A 17,601-nucleotide genomic window follows, 5' to 3' on the forward strand; every position below is an offset into this window, starting at 1 on the left:
AAAGTGTATAGTGTAGTGCACAATGCGGTGTGACCCAGAACAGACATGATTATATTTGCTTCAGTCCATTTACGAACTCATTGGGAGTTCTTAACCATTTTGCTGGTAATGGCCGTAAGTTCAATTTACTTCCACTGAGTTAATTTAGTTCATCAATAGTTAAATTTAACTAACTGTGAGTAAAATTTTGAACTACTCAATATTATGGAATTTACTTGTAGTTACGACGTTAAATTTTCTGAGTGTATATATAGATATCTGTTTGCAAATATAGCGTATTTTTTTAAATTTTTAATTGTTTACATTTTGAATAAATATTCTAGCGGCAGGCGTGGTACCTATAAGTATACTTATAGGTACCGAGCAACAATATATTGTTTTGGTAGAATGGTGAATGTTCTGAACAAAATGTATTTTTGAAGGAAAAACTTTACGATTTTTTAGTGGCTTTCGTTTTGTTCACAGTAGTATTGGCATAGTGGTAGCTTCAAACTTGGTCCAAATTGAGGCACATCTTGCAAAACTTAGATCGACCAAAATCTTAGGAGCCACCGTGGTGCAATGGTTAGCATGCCCGTCTTGCATACACAGGGTGGTGGGTTCGAACCCAGATTCGACCAAACACCAAAAAAGTTTTTCGACGGTGGATTATCCCACCTCCGTAGCTTCTCTAAATGTGTTTCAAAGCTTCTCTAAATGTTTTCACTGCAATGTGGAACGCCGTTCGGACTCGGCTATAAAAAGAAGGTCTCTTGTCATTGATAATAACATAGAATCGGGCAGCACTCAGTGATAAGAGAGAAGTTCACCACTGTGGTATCGCAATGGTCTGAATAGTCTATGTGAGTCTAATACGGTGTTCTCACCAAGCATGTTTTGGAGCTTGAAATGTTTTCCCTTTATAAGCACTTCAAAACGAGTCGTTTTCACCATACTAAAAAACAAGTTCAAAACACAAGTTTTCCTCCAAAACACGTCAATTTTAGAATGTGAACCCACCTAATTTGGAATATACCCCGAATAACATACCTTATTCAAAATATTGAAATAAGTTTAAAAAAAAAAAAGAATAAACAAAGGCTTTTAAGAACATGGGCATGTGAAAATAACATAAAAAATGTTTTCCCTTTGCGCTCGCGGTAATTATTTGGACATAGGTTGCATATTATGTGAATTTCGAGTAAATGTGAATTTCTAGTTTCCATGGTAACTGTCAAACTAAAACATCTCAACCCGGTGTGAACGGTGAAATGTTTTGGAAAAACGAATGAGGAAAACGAGTCGGTGGGAACATAGCATAAAATATAAGGCTGCCACTATACCTAATGCTATGTTCCCACTTACTCGTTTTTCCAAAACATTTCACCGTTCACACCGAGTTGAGATGTTTTAGTTTGACAGTTGCCATGGAATCTCGAAATTCCCATTTACTCTAAATTCACATATATGCAACGTATGTTCAAATAATTACAATTTTTTTAAGTTATTTTCACATGTCCATGTTCTTCAAAGCCTTTGTTTATTCCTTTTTTTTCTATGAAATTTATTTCAATATTTTAACATATATTTTGAACAGGGTATGTTATTCGGAGTATATTCCAAATTAGGTGGGTTCACATTCTAAAATTGACGTGTCTTTGAGGAAAACTTGTGTTTTGAACTTGTTTTTTAGTATGGCGAAAACGACTCGTTTTGAAGTGCTTATAAAGGAAAAACATCCCAGCAAAAAAATTTGGAAGTTCTTCTTAAGGCGCAACTTTAAAAGCACTTCCAAAAATGTCCTCCCAAAGATGTTCTTTATTTTAACTGCACATGAAGTTCATTCGAGTCAATTTTTTATAACTCGCTTTTTCATATTTTTAATGGGAAATTTAAAATTTTATTGTTTCAAATAGGTTAAAAACAGATTAAAAATTAATAAAATAGTGCAAATTATTTAAATTTTGCCGAAAAAATGCTAAATTCTTTCTAGTAAAATTGCGATTTTTTTAAATATTTGATGCCAAACGTTCCAGACAAGCGTTATAATGCATTAAAAATCATAAACAATTTTAAAAATTATTTATTCGTCAAAATATCAAAAAATTTCTTTATTCACATCCAAATCACTGGATTCGCATCACACCTTAAGAAGTGATACAAATTCAGTGCAACGGTTGTTAAAAGGGTGGACATCCGTCCTATGACAAGCCCATGTTAAAATCATCGCTTCTGCGCCAATTTTGCACCACTTCCGGATCCAAAAAGAACATTTTCACTCCTTTTTTGGCGACGCTTTTTTTGCTGGGATTTCAAACCCCAAAACATGCTTGGTGAGAACACCGTATTACTACAGGTGGTGAACGTCTCTCTTATCCATGAGTGGTGCACGATTCTATGTTTAGCTCAATGAAAAGAAACCTCCTTTTTGTACTGCTGGCAACATTTTGCATACATGTTGAAATTACAAAAAATCATTTAATTTCAAAATTCATGAGCATATAATAAATAGTTCACAAAAAAATTTTACGTAGTAAAACTAACGCTAAATTAAACTTATTTTTATTTAAGAAATTTTAAGAACTAAACGTGAGTATAACGTTCGATGACCGTACACATAAGTTCAATATGAACTAAAGCAAATGAAAATTTTCGTGCAGTTTATTTTTTTCGATGTTTTAACAAAATGTTCCCCTAGAAATAGTACCATAATGTCACTTTTGATCTCTCTCTACAACAAAATCGTGAATGCAAGTATTCTGAATGATAACGATAGATTTTTTTTAAATTTGAAGGATATTGAAATATTGTCTTACGCCTTTGTTTCAGGATAAAACTGTCTAATTGCCTACTTCTTATTTGACTTATTTATTCTCACCTCTATGGTTCACTGATAAATCGACTTATTTGAAGAGAAGTATAAAAAAGACTAAAGCTTCTAAAACTCAAAATTCTCGACATAAAGGAATATAACTTATAAAATGCCCTTGTTAACACCTATGCGGAAAATAGTCTGCGCACTGAGTAACACAAATAACAATATTACTTCTGTTAATAATAAAGATGCGAAGTTAAAATTGTTTTTAGGCAAACCACAAACTATCTGCTATTCAGTCCATTGTGATACCACATTGGTGAACTTCTCTCTTATCACTGAGTGCTGCCCGATTCCATGTTAAGCTCAATGAAAAGGGACCTCCGTTTTATAACCGAGTCCGAACGGCGTTCCACATTGCAGTGAAACCACTTAGAGAAGCTTTGAAACCCTCAAAAATGTCACCAGCATTACTGAGGTGGGATAATCCACCGCTGAAAAACTGTTTGGTGTTCGGTCGAAGCAGGAATCGAACCCACGACCTTGTGTATGCAAGGCGGACATGCTAACCATTGCACCACGGTGGCTCCCTAGGGCTGCCATTCGGGATCGGTTTTTGTAAATCCCGGGATTCGGGATTTAAAAATATTGAATCCCGGGATTTTTTCGGGATTCTTTAAATATTCTGAGTAATAGCAATCATCAGCAAATTGTAGTCAGCGTTATCGTTGTGCCACTTTAGTGGCAAATTTTCCGCTTTTTTTGCCCGGTGCCACTTTTCCAATAATGTGTGTCACTTTTTCCAAAGTTTCAATTTTATGTGAAATTAACATCATAAAGACCCAGCAAAAACTGAGTAGGCACTAGTGATTCTTCCAGTAATACATGTAATCAAAAACTTACTACTTGTAGTATTACCTGGGATTTAAAAATAATAACTTACATGTGTCGACCAAAAGTGATTGTTTTTATTAATACCAGTAATTAAAACCATATCTTGAGGTCCGGGTACAAATCCTGCTATTTATACCCTTCACCACTACTGTGGTACAGGGTATAATAAGTTTGTGCATTTGTATGTAACGCCAAGAAGGAGTAATCATAGACCAACCTTTTAGAATTAAATTCTGAGTCGATTTAGCGATGTCCGTCTATCTGTCTGTCAGTCCGTCTGTCTGCACAGAAAAAAATTTCACGAAAAATTTTCCAATTAAAATTTTAATTGAGTTTTAAAAAATATTCAATTAAAAATTTAATTGAATCAACAAATTTTTTAATTGAAACAAAAATCAATCACAAAAATTAATAGTATCAATTAATTTTTTAATTGGATCAATTAATTTTTTAATTGACCTTCAATTAATTTTTTAATTGATACTATCATTTCTGTGATTGAAGACATTTCAACTAAAAAATTAATTGGATCAATTAATTTCGTGATTGAATCAGAAAAAAATTTTTTTGTGTGTGTCCGTTGGTGTATTTTTGTGTGCAAAGTACAGCTCGCAGTTTTAGTCCGATTGTCCTAAAATTTGGTATAGGGTTCTGTTTCGGCTCAAAGACGATCCCTATTAATTTTGGAAAAAATCGGTTCAGATTTAGATATAGCTACCATATATATTTTTCACCGATCTGGTCATAATTAGCGTGTATATCAACCGATCTTCCTCAAATTCCGTACATCCGAATATTTTATGAGTCTCGAAAAACTTGCAAAATATCAGCCAAATCGGTTCAGATTTAGATATAGCTCCCATATGTAGCTTTCGCCCGATTTACACTCATATGACCACAGAGGCCAAGTTTTTGCTCCGATTTAGTTGAAATTTTGCACAGGGAGTAGAATTAGCATTGTAGCTATGCGTGCCACGTTTGGTTGCAATCGGTTCAGATTTAGATATAGCTCCCATATATATGTTTTTCTGATTTCGACAAAAATGGTCAAAATAACAACATTTTCCTTGTAAAATCGCCACTGCTTAGTCGAAAAGTTGTAAAAATGACTCTAATTTTCATAAACTTCTAATACATATATATCGAGAGATAAATCATAAATAAACTTTTGCGAAGTTTCCCTAAAATTGCTTCAGAATTAAATGTTTCCCGTATTTTTTTTGCTAACATTGTGTTCCACCCTAGCGCATTAACCGACTTAAATTTTGAGTCTATAGATTTTGTAGAAGTCTATCAAATTCTGTCCAGATCGAGTGATATTTAAATGTATGTATTTGGGACAAACCTTTATATATAGCCCCCAACACGTTTGATGGATGTGATATGGTATCGAAAATTTAGATCTACAAAGTGGTGCAGGGTATAATATAGTCGGTGCCGCCCGACGTTAGACTTTCCTTACTTGTTTTTAAGTTATTTTTTGTGTTTTTTTATTCGTATTAAAAATTAATTAATTAAATTTTTGTTCAAAATTTGCTTTTTTCTTAACAGTTTTTTAAATAGAATACAGCGATTGTGGGCACCGTTAATAGTATCGAAAATTACATATCAGAAAAAAGTTGCAACATATTAATTTATAATGCCAATAAAATATACCCTTGTTTTCTTAAGTTGTATAGTACATCGTTTATATAGTAAAATTATATCATTGAATAAATCCATGCCGTGGAGTAGGGTATAGTGTGTTGGATTACAAAACAACAAGTCTGAGTTCGATTCCTCCTTGCGTCATAGATATTTTCAAAGTACAAATTGTTCGAGTTTAGCCGCTAAAAGTTCGAGTTTAGCTTAGCCGTCATTTTTTCACGATTACTTTTCTTCAAAAATCCATTTTAAGGAACACAAAGTTTGTTAAAATTTGCCTTGGGCTATTCTCCATGAAGTTATAATGAAATTTGCAACAAATATGCTTTTTTACTGATTTAGTTTTCACTTTAGCGGCTAAACTCGAACTTAGTACTCACCTATAAATATAACATAAACAGAGGGAGAGAAAGGAGTAGTAAAAGACCAAGAATACAAAACTAACGTATAAGAGAGAATAAAATCTATAAATAGATATGAGAGCAGCAACTCACTCGCACTTTTTGATTCTATTTATGGTAAACCTATTATTTTTGGAGAACTGGTATGCTTGCGACGAAGTACGTATTTTTCGACTGCTGGTATGCTTGATCGTAGTACTTTCCTCCAATGTCATGCCGATGTAAAAGTATTACTGCTGATATATGAACACAGAAAAAATGAAGCAATACAAAAAATCAATTATTAGCATAATTGAATAAAAAATTAAAATTAAATACAATTTTTATTAAGTTAATTACGAAAAAAATTGGTTGAATGGAAAACTGTCTAAAATATCCAAAGTCTCTGATAATTGAATTCACAATCCATCAATTATTTTATTCAACACAAACAACATATATTGTTGACGTTACTAGGCAAAGAAACAAAAATAAATAAGCACACTTACATAAACAGAATCTGATGTTATTGTCATATTAGTCTTTAAAGAACACGGATCTCTAAATCGCAAGTACGCCCGAAAATATTCTTCGCGCTCCTTTGAAAAGTTTTATTAAAAGCCATTTATAGTGTTGTTGTAGGTAAGCACCTTTATTCTATACCACGTTTACGTCAATTAGAGATATGTGCGTGAGAAAAATTTCAGTCACGCAATTTCACGAAAAATATTACATTTTTGCCACGAACATGTGAATTCTATCCTGAGGGTGAATTTTAGCGTGAAGGTTAATTTTATCATATTTTTTCGTGATCGTGATTTTGAGGAAATTTAACTCACGCGCATTCACAAACAAATTTTGTTTTTCCCTCATTCTAACGCACCACATATTTTTTCAGTCCCATGCAAATGAAGGAAAAATTTACATTAACGACAAAATATATTTGATGACTATCAGAATTACATGGCTTAATGTATGGTTCGCGGTCGTCCGAACAAAAGGTAAAAATTTTATAAATATATATTCATTCAACCGTCGAACAGAACGGACGTGTTTTTTAATAGCGGTTTAACTCATCGTAATAAGTACCATGCAGCGAAATTCAAAGTCATCCACTGGGTTGCTAACTTCAGGGCCCAGTGGACGGGTATCGACTGGAGTTATAAATTTGGGCAATGACCAAAAGTTAAGCCCAATTAGTCGACCTATAGACGGATCGACAAGTGGCGACACTTTGACAAGTCGAACCTTTTCTAAGGTAACGACATCAAAAAGAGGTAATTCCTCACGAAAGAGATTCAAGGAACGCAGAAATGCTTTGTTTATCTTAAAGAAATTAGGATCAGTTGACCCAAGTACGTTGTCGGCAAAACAAAGCGATTCCTTAAAATGGACTAAATGAATTCTTGAAGCTGGAAAAAGGGAACAATCTCCGGATGAGCTGCCATCCTCCAAAAGGGATCAAAGATCGTCTGCCTCAGTTGCTAAAGACGGCCTTGTGATGGCTATCATTAATAATGGAGCATTGGACAGGTGCTGGAAAAGTTTCCCGGCCCAGATCCTCGACACCAATAGGCTGGTTGGTATCAAGGACGATTTAAGCTAATCGCATTTGAGGACCAGAGGTCTATAGAATGTTTTAAAGCTGCGTTGATTAGTCGAGAAGAAAGACATACCGACTAGACCAAGAGCACAAGCGTGGATACCTGCAAACCCTCCTGACCCTGAATCTATTTTAAATAGACTGAAACAATTCAATCCAGATCTTCCAACAGCTGATTGGAAGGTAGGCCGTTTGGATGAAGTGGATGGACCAAGACGTCGTGCAGTGTTTATATTGAACACTCAGTCTTTGCCACATCTAGCAAAGTCCCAGGGACGTGTATGTTATGGCTTTCATTATATTCAAATGAAGGTATATAAAAACGATCAGCTAAAGGATTCGGAAATGGACAAGCCTCTGTCTGAATCAGAAATAAGCGGATCCTATTCGAAGTCGAGGGAGATACCAAAGATGCAGACATGGATAGACACCGTATGAGAGAGGTGGTTTCTACAGCCTCAAAACTCACCAAAGTTGAACCTATGGTTATTGCGAGAGTCACCGAGATCTCTGAAGAGGACATTCTTGATGACTCGATTGAAACTGCTGATGTGACGGTTGTTGAAAATCTCGATGGTCCTACGGATCCTCCAGATAAATCTTCACCATTGTAAGGCTGCATGTACTGCCTTAGAAGTTCTCCTGATGAAAGGAGACATAGATATAGTTCTTATTCAAGAAGCCACCGTGGTGCAATGGTTAGCATGCCCGCCTTGCATACACAAGGTCGTGGGTTCGATTCCTGCTTCGACCGAACACCAAAAGTTTTTCAGCGGTGGATTATCCCACCTCAGTAATGCTGGTGACATTTCTGAGGGTTTTCAAAGCTTCTCTAAGTGGTTTCACTGCAATGTGGAACGCCGTTCGGACTCGGCTATAAAAAGGAGGTCCCTTGTCATTGAGCTTAACATGGAATCGGGCAGCACTCAGTGATAAGAGAGAAGTTCACCAATGTGGTATCACAATGGACAGAATAGTCTAAGTGAGCCTGATACATCGGGCTGCCACCTTACCTAACCTAACCTAAGAACCATATGTTTATAGAAACAAAATATGTGAATTAAATACTCCGGGGTTCAAACTATTGCAGTATAGTGGTAGTGATGTAAATCGAGCCTGTATAATTGCTAAAAACGAGCTCAACTTGTTTCTGCTTCCTTCAATGTGCAATACTGACACTGTCGTTGCTAGTTTAGAAATTGCCAAACGCAAATATTGGGTATCTTCGGTCTACATGGGGCATGATAGGGAGATGCTTCCATGTGCCGTTAACACCTTAGTTGAGGATTCATTGAAAACATAGACAAAACTCATTATGGGATACGACGCAAATGTACATCATAGTATATGGGGAAGTGGTGACATTAACCCTCTAATGCCCCAATTTTTTTGCCAGCTGATTAAATTTTCAATGTTAACAACAAAAAAGCAATAGAACTAAGTAAGAACAAGTATATACGGCCGTAAGTTCGGCCAGGCCGAATTATGTACCCTCCACCATGGATTGCGTAGAAACTTCTACGAAAGACTGGAGGTCAAATCTGGGGATCGGTTTATATGGGATCTATATATTATTATGGACTGATAGGAACCAATTCCTGCATGGTTGTTGGATACCCTATATTAACATCACGTACCAAATTTCAACCGAATGGGAAGAATTTTGCTCTTCCAAGGTGCTCCGGAGGTCAAATCTGGGGATCGGTTTATATGGGGCCTATATATAATTATGGACCGATATCGATCAATTTTTGCATGGGTGTTTGAGGCCATATATTAACATCACGTACCAAATTTCAACTGAATCAGATGAATTTTGGTCTTCCAAGAGGCTCCGGAGGTCAAATCTGGTGATCGGTTTATATAGGTCCATAATTATATATGGGAGCTATATGTAATTATGGACCGATGTGAACCAATTTTTGCATGGTTGTTAGAGACCATATACTAACACTATGTACCAAATTTCAGCCGGATCGGATGAAAATTGTTGCTCTTAGAGGCTCTGCAAGCCAAATCGGGGGATCGCTTTATATGGGGGCTATATATAATTATGAACCGATGTGGACCAATTTTTGCATGGTTGTTAGAGACTAACACCATGTACCAATTTCAGCCGGATCGGATGAAATTTGCTTCTCTTAGAGGTCTCGCAAGCCAAATTTGAGGGTCCGTTTATATGGGGGCTATACGTAAAAGTGGTCCGATATGGCGCATTTTGAATACCATCCGACCTACATCAATAACAACTACTTGTGCCAAGTTTCAAGTCGATAGCTTGTTTCGTTCGGAAGTTAGCGTGATTTCAACAGACGGACGGACGGACATGCTCAGATCGAATCAGAATTTCACCACGACCCAGAATATATATACTTTATGGGGTCTTAGAGCAATACTTCGATGTGTTACAAACGGAATGACAAAGTTAATATACTCCGCCCCCCCATCCTATGGTGGAGGGTATAAAAATTTATACAGTAAAATTCAGCATATGCTGCAAAGCCTCTTGAATAGTTTCAAATAAGTTTTCTTTTTGTTTTGCCCATTTTTATTGTCTTAAGGTGTGTTTTACTAAAAGCTTCCTTATTAAATGAAGCCCGCCTAAAGGCTTGGGCATTAGAAGGTTAATACAAGAGGAGAGTCACTCCTAGAGTTTATTTTGCGTACTAAATTGGTAGTTTGCAATAAGGGAGATGCCCCAACCTTTGTCACTAAAAACAGACAAGAGGTTTTGGACGTCACATTGGCCTCGCAAGAACTGAATGAATTTATATCTGATTGGCAGGTTTTAAGTGAACATAGCTTCTCAGATCATCGCTACATCAGTTTCAAATTTGATGTTCATACCACCAAGACCATATTTCCGCCAAATGTTAGGAAAGCTGATTGGAATAGGTTTAGGGAATCGTTCAATATTCTGATACCGGAAATACCAGAGACAAATATGAGCACTGTGCAAAATATCGAACACGCAGTGGAGCGGATTACTAAGGCCTTCAACATCTCACTGAAAGCTGCATGCCAAGGGGGCAAAATCGACCACCACGGAGTTAAGTAATATGGTCTACGGAGTTAAGTAATATGAGGAAATTCTGCAGGAAGCTCTTTAACAAAGCAAAGTCCACCAGAGCTCCTCAGGATTGGGACGCTTACAAGAAGAATCTGAGAGTATACAAGCGAGAACTGAGAAAGGCTCAGCATAACTCTTGGAATGATGCAGCAGTATTGAGAATACGTAATAGCATCCACTAACTTCGCTCCAGGTTTCATTAAAACATCGGAGGGCAATTGGACAACGTCCAGTGAGAAGACGCTGGAGGTACTATTGAACACACATTTGCCTGGAAAACAGACGGTTGAACCATGTTCTGGCGGTGCCACATGGGCTCAGCGGTCGTTTCCTATCGGGGAAATTGTATCGGAATCTAGAATAAAATGGACGTTAAATAGCTGTGGGCGGAGTTACAAGCAGTGACTCACAGAATCATCACCTGGTTATCGATGATGTATATAGGATGTATCAACTTAGCATATATTCCAGGAAAGTGGAGAGAAACAAAAGTCGTTTTCATACCTAAGGGTGGGTATTAAGTTCGAGTTTAGCCGCTAAAATCGTAATTTTTTCACGATTACTTTTCTTTAATACTCCATTTTAAGGAATAAAAACTTTGTAAAAATTTGCTTTGGGATATTCCCCATCAAGTTATAATGAAATCTGCAACAAATATGTATAATTTTATGACTTTTTTACTGATTTAGTTTTGACTTTAGTGAAAATTAGCGGCTAAACTCGAACTTAATACTCACCTTAAAGTGGGAAAAGCCTCTCACTCGAGTGCGAAGGATTTCCGACCAATCAGCTTATCCTCATTCCTACTTAAGACTCTGGAGAGAATGATGTATATTTATCTTAGAACTAGCGTCGATTCATGTTTACTCTCGAAACGACAGCATGCATACTCAAAGGGCAGGTCTACTGAGACCGCATTACATGAACTAGTCAGCTTTATGGAAAGTTCACTATCTGTCAGTCGTGGCGTTTCTAGACATCGAAGGGGCGTTCAATAATGTCCATCCGAGCTCGATATTAAATGAACTGACAACTCTAAATGTTGATCCAAGTGTACTTAGGCTGTAAGATGAACTTCTAACGAAGGAGCCACACTAGGACAAGCAAACATACAAAGTTATGTGAACAGAGGAGTTTTATCACCTCTTCTTTGGAATGTTGCTATAAACAACCTTCTGGTTTCCTAGGAAAAGAAAGGATAAAAGTGGTGGCATACGCAGATGATGTGGCGCTAGCAGTCGGGGGTAAATTCCCATCCACAATCAGAGATATTATACAGAGCTCCGGATGACTGAGAAATGGGCGAAAGATAATGGTCTTGGGGTAAATCCTGTAAAGACAGAACAGACAAAGATCGCAGAACTCCAACTGTTAGGCCCATTTCCTTAGGGGTATTGAAATTCTCTTTAGGGAGTGTGCAAAATACTTTGGCGTTATTTTGGATATGAAGCTGAACTTTAAGCTTAATATTGAAGAAAGGGCGAAGAAAGCAACGGTAGCTTTGTACTCGTGCAAAAAGGCAATAGGAAAAAGTAGGAACTAAAACCGAAAATTGTGCATTGGCTATGCACGGCAGCGGTTAGACCTATAATGCTATATGGTGGTGTAGTCTGGTGGCCGGCACTTCAGCAGCCGACAAGTTAGACAAAGCCCAGCGTATGGCGTGCTTGTGTATCTCAGGCGCATTCAGCAAGGCAGGAACAGATTCCCTTAATGTCATGCTGAATCTATTGCAAAAACAGTCAGCTGCAACAATGGCTGTGCGGTTGCGTGAGCTATCGCTGTGGTCGGAAAAAAGTTACGGTCACAGTTAGGTTCTCAAAATAATGCCAGATGTGCGTAACGTAGTGGATTATACTTTGGCGAAACCACTTTTCGACAAAAAGTTTGAAACTCCAATTTCCAACAGTGAGGTGTGGTGCACACAGTCCCCGCGGAATAAACGGTATATAGATTTCTACACTGATGGTTCCATATTGGATGGACAAGTGAGTTTCGGAGTATATTCTAAAGATCTGGAACTTCGAATAGCAAAAAGATTACATAATCACTGTAGTGTTTTTCAGGCTGAAATATTAGCAATAAGAGAGATGGCGAATTGGCTGAGAAGTAATGTTCCAAACAATGCTGGCGTTAATATATACTCAGACATTCAACCAGCAATAAAATCCTTAGACTCTCTGTTGCTTAACTCGAAAACGGCCATCGACTGCCGCAAATCTCTCAATGAGATGGCTGAGCATCACAATATTCACCTAATATGGATGCCTGGCCATAGGAATATACCGGGGAACTGCGAAGCGGATTAGTTGGCAAGGCTAGGGACTACCTTACATATTTCAGGGGAACTAGAATCTGTTGGTATGCCCCTGGCTACCTGCACGCTCATACTAAATGAGAAGGCTGTTATGATGGCAAATGTTCGATGGGAGAATTACAAGGTTTGTAACGACACCAAGCAAATATGGCCCCATTTAAACTTAAACCGCACACTAGATATGCTAGTGTTCTCGAGACGTCAGATATCACTCCTGATATCTGCTATAACGGGTCGCTGACTGATAGGCGATTTTGCAAAAACTATTGACGCGAAGTACAATGACTATTGTATGAGCTGTCATGATGCGGAGGAAAAGAAATCAATTAAACACCTCTTGTGTGAGTGTCCTGCATTTTTTGTAAGGCGTAAGCAAATTTTAGGGGCATATAGCTTTAGATTATTGGCGGACCTTGAAAACGTTAACTTAAGCAGTCTGCTAATGTTTTTGGAACAATCTGGTTGGTTCAACAGAAGAAAATAATCGAGAAGGTTCAGTTGCTAAAACTAGAAGTGCCCATATGTAATAGGTACTTTTAGTTCATGTGGTATCACAATGCACTGAATAGTCTAAGTGAGCCTGAATCTTAATCGGGCTGCCACTTTAACCTAACCTAACCTATAAATATATATAAATTGGTGTATTTATTTCTAAATCTATTCTATTACAGAAAATAAAGTGGAGGCGATTAAACAAAGCATGCCAAATGAGTGTTGGACCAGGTGGTGCAAATTTCCCCGTTTTTTCGAGTCTCCATTAAATCCGATATGTGTGGCTGGGATATTATATAAAATTCTCTTCTCGACTTTACTGGAAATATATAATATTCTTTATACAGACATTATTTCTAATAAAACGCATAAACACATTTTTCTAGGTGTATTTATTTATCTAAACATCAATATTCTACGCACTTAACTCAATTATTACAGTAACTGGTTTACTAATTTCCATCGTAATAAATTTAATTACGTAATTAAATTTATTACGATGGTAATTGTTCTCGGCTACAATATTTAATAAACATTGTAATCAATTCAATTACGACCGTAATTAAAAGCATCATATATTTTAAAAACTAATGTATTTGGATTGATTACAGTATCATTCAAATGTCATGACAAATTCCAATTACCTTTCTACTCAATACAATTATCCAATTATTTGAAATTAAGTTTACGACGACTTTAACATTTTGGTAATTGGATTCATGATTGTTGTAATAAGCTGAAAATCAAATACAAAAATAATTGAAATCACAATTTTTGTATTTGATTCAAATATTCACTATTTTCTGTGTACGAAGAAATTGTTACCTATTTGTCGCAGGCATACTTATACTCATACCTGATAATAGGAGTTTTTGCTGGGCAGATTCGTTATTCAGAAAATTGAATATTGTTCACCAACGATAAACTCACCCTAAAAAAAACGCTTTTGGTGTAAAAATTTTAAATTTTGGAAGGCATTCAAAAACTCTAACAAAAGAAGAACGTATATAAACATACATAAATAATTTTATAATATACACATAGATTTATTTAGACGTGAACAGTTGTGTTACTTGCATGTAACACCATTTTAAATGCAGTTAAAACTTATCGTGTTTAGAAATGCAAATAAATATGAATATATATTAACGAATAATTTTGTACTTAATTTCATTTTTACTTTTAAGGCCGGTATTAAGTTGGCATTATCGCTCTAAAATGGTCAAGTTTTCACTGTTACTTTTCTTTAATAATTCATTGTAAAGGAAATAAACTTTTTCAATTGTTGCTTTGGATCATTCCCCACCATGTTATAATACAATTTCCCAAAAAAGTTATAACGTTATTCTGTTTTTAGAGATTCGAGTTTTGCCGCTAAAATGAAAAATAATTTTAGCGGCAAAACTCGAACTTAATGCCCGCTTTTATTTTTGAAAGTGTCCGTCAACTCCTCTTGGACTTATTATTAATAAAGAGGAACTCAACTTTGTTTTTATACAATTTAGTGTTTAATTGTTCACTGTTTCCTCCTTTTTTCATTTTACTGTTCCAACTCTAAAAAGAGTATACCCAACAATCACAAGGATGAGCATTTTTCATAGGTAACGCCATATCAATTTGATAGTGAATCCCATATTCAACATTAATTCAAATGGCCTTGCAAATTGCTTGCCTTCAACAAATTTTCCAATAAGTTTGAAGCATTAAAATGAAATTTAGTTTGAAAAGTTGTTGCTAATATGTTGAGAAATTGTTGCTAACGTGTTGAATTCTACTGTTGAGGGTAATGTCTGTTTTTGTTGAGAAAGCGATTTTCTCAACAATTTCGCAAATTGAATTTTTAGGTAATTTTTTGAAAAAATTTTTGAAAGCGTATTGAATATAAGCATTTCCCCAATGCTTGTGTTTATTGGGTAGTGTCCTTTCGTTATTTTTTTATGAAGATCCCTTTGTAATTTTTGTATATTTTCCACCATTTTTATACCCTTCACCACTACTGTGGTACAGGGTATAATAAGTTTGTGAATTTGTATGTAACGCCAAGAAGGAGTAATCATAGACCAACCTTTTAGTATACGGATCGGCTTAGAATTAAATTCTGAGTCGATTTAGCGATGTCCGTCTGCCTGTCCGTTGGTGTATTTTTGTGTGCAAAGTACAGCTCGCAGTTTTAGTCCGATTGTCCTAAAATTTGGTATAGGGTCCTGTTTCGGCTCAAAGCCGATCCCTATTGATTTTGGAAAAAATCGGTTCAGATTTATATATTTTTCACCGATCTGGTCATAATTGGCGTGTATATCAAACGATCTTCCTCAAATTCCGTACATCCGAATATTTTATGAGCCTCGAAAAACTTGCCAAATATCAGCCAAATCGGTTCAGATTTAGATATAGCTCCCATATATAGCTTTCGCCCGATTAACACTCTTTTGCCCACAGAGGCCAATTTTTTGCTCCGAATTAGTTGAAATTTTGCATAGGGAGCAGAATTAGCATTGCAACTATGCGTGGCAAATTTGGTTGAAATCGGTTCTGATTTGGATATATCTCCCATATATAGCTTTCGCCCGATTTACACTCATATGACCACAGAGGCCAATTTTTAACTCCGATTTGGTTGAAATTTTGCACAGGGAGTAGAATTAGCATTGTAGCTAAATTTGGTTGACATCGGTTGAGATTTAGATATAGCTCCCATATATATGTTTTTCTGATTTCGACAAAAATGGTAAAAATACCAACATTTTCCTTGTTAAATCGCCACTGCTTGTCGAAAAGTTGTAAAAATGACTCTAATTTTCCTAAACTTCTAATGCATATATATCGAGCGATAAATCATAAATAAACTTTTGCGAAGTTTCCTTAAAATTGCTTCAGATTTAAATGTATCACATATTTATACCCTTCACCACTACTGTGGTACAGGGCAGCGTTACCGTTGTGCCACTTTAGTGGCAAATGTGCCACTTTTCTTGGGCGGTGCCACTTTTGCGCCACTTTTTGTTTGTGCCACTAAATGTGATACTTTTTACGATTTTGTGCCACTTTTCCAATAATTCGTGCCACTTTTTCAAAAGTTTAAATATTATGGGTAGTTATCACCATAGATGTGTTAAGAAAATTTAATATTGTGCATCAACAGCCTTCGCTCATTAGTTCTTATTACGAGAACAGTTACGATTCAACTTATTTGGTAAACCGTACTTTGAATATGCCAAATTTATTGTGGCATGAAATATCAGGATAAATATGAAAATGTTTAAGGTTTGTATTTCGACCGCAGGAAATAATTGATGATGGATCCCATAAGGACCCAGTTAGAAAAAATTGCAATCGCCCTTTGAGACAGATTGTTCCAATTCTACTATATTCCTCAAAATGAATGCTGGAACAATGGACAGTATTGAAGCATTACCTCATTAGAGAAAAATTGGAAGAAAAGTGTCCTAAGAAATTAGAGAAAGTATATGTTAAAGATCCAAAATGCACTTTAAAATACCAAAGATTTATCTTAAATTTTTAGTTTATATTATCAAAAGTATGAATACCGTTAACAAAACATTCCAAAGCGAATCCTCCTAAACGTGAGTACTATGTTCGGTTTTCGAGTTGAAAATCACTTTATTTTCGCGATTACTTTTCCTGAAATAATCAAAATTATAAATGATTGAGTTATTGAGTTATTTTATCTGCTTTATATTGAACTGTTTTAGTAAAGTAACCGCGAAAATTTCAACTCGAAAATCGAACATAGTGCTTACCTTAAATTGTTTATTAATTATATTTAACAAAAATATTCTATTACAAATATACATAAATTTTGTAAGAAAGTTTGTAAAAACGTGATTTAGCAGATATCGACTATAAAAATTCTTTGTATATTAAAAAAATTAAAACAATATAGATAGGTCACAAAACGACATCACAATCCGAAAGTTGTGGACAAATTTTACCATGAATTGACATAAATGACAAAAAACTGAAGAAAAGGGGGTTCCGCATTACTTAAAAACCAATGATGATATAAATTATTTTGATATCGTAAATAAATTTAAAGATATAATTGAAAGGCCTGATTATTTTATAGACGCTTAAAAAATAATTTTAAATAGGATTTGTTCACCAATTTGTATGAATTCGCAAAATATATTTTAACTTGACCTCATAGCAGTATTTATTTCTTAAGTTTTTTTGTATAAGTTAATAAAAAGAATGTGCCACTTTTTGTGCCACTTTTCAAAAATAATTGTGCCCCTTTTTTCGACGTTTGCCACTTTTTGTGCCACTTTTTGAAAATTCCCAACGGTAACGCTGGTACAGGGTATAATAGGTTTGTGCATTTGTATGTAACGCCAAGAAGGAGTAATCATAGACCAACCTTTTAGTATGCGGATCGGCTTAGAATTA

General features: G+C 35.7%; 1 protein-coding gene and 1 long non-coding RNA gene across 3 annotated transcripts in view; both read right to left on the reverse strand.

Annotated features, from left to right (window-relative positions):
- Positions 1–2,993, reverse strand: part of fln (flightin) — a 71,196-nt gene extending 68,203 nt beyond the window's left edge. Inside the window, exon 1 of one of the 2 annotated variants that reach the window (XM_075303597.1) lies at positions 2,858–2,993. The gene's annotated coding sequence lies outside the window, so the exon portion shown is untranslated. Of the gene's footprint in view, positions 1–2,795 lie in introns of both variants that reach the window. The other variant, XM_075303598.1, reaches the window with a different exon arrangement.
- Positions 1–17,601, reverse strand: part of LOC142232888 (uncharacterized) — a 158,524-nt gene that overhangs the window by 120,481 nt on the left and 20,442 nt on the right. The gene's annotated exons all lie outside the window — the stretch shown is intronic.

This window comes from Haematobia irritans, chromosome 4 (assembly GCF_050003625.1).
Source record: "Haematobia irritans isolate KBUSLIRL chromosome 4, ASM5000362v1, whole genome shotgun sequence".
NCBI classification, from domain to species: Eukaryota; Metazoa; Arthropoda; class Insecta; order Diptera; family Muscidae; genus Haematobia; species Haematobia irritans.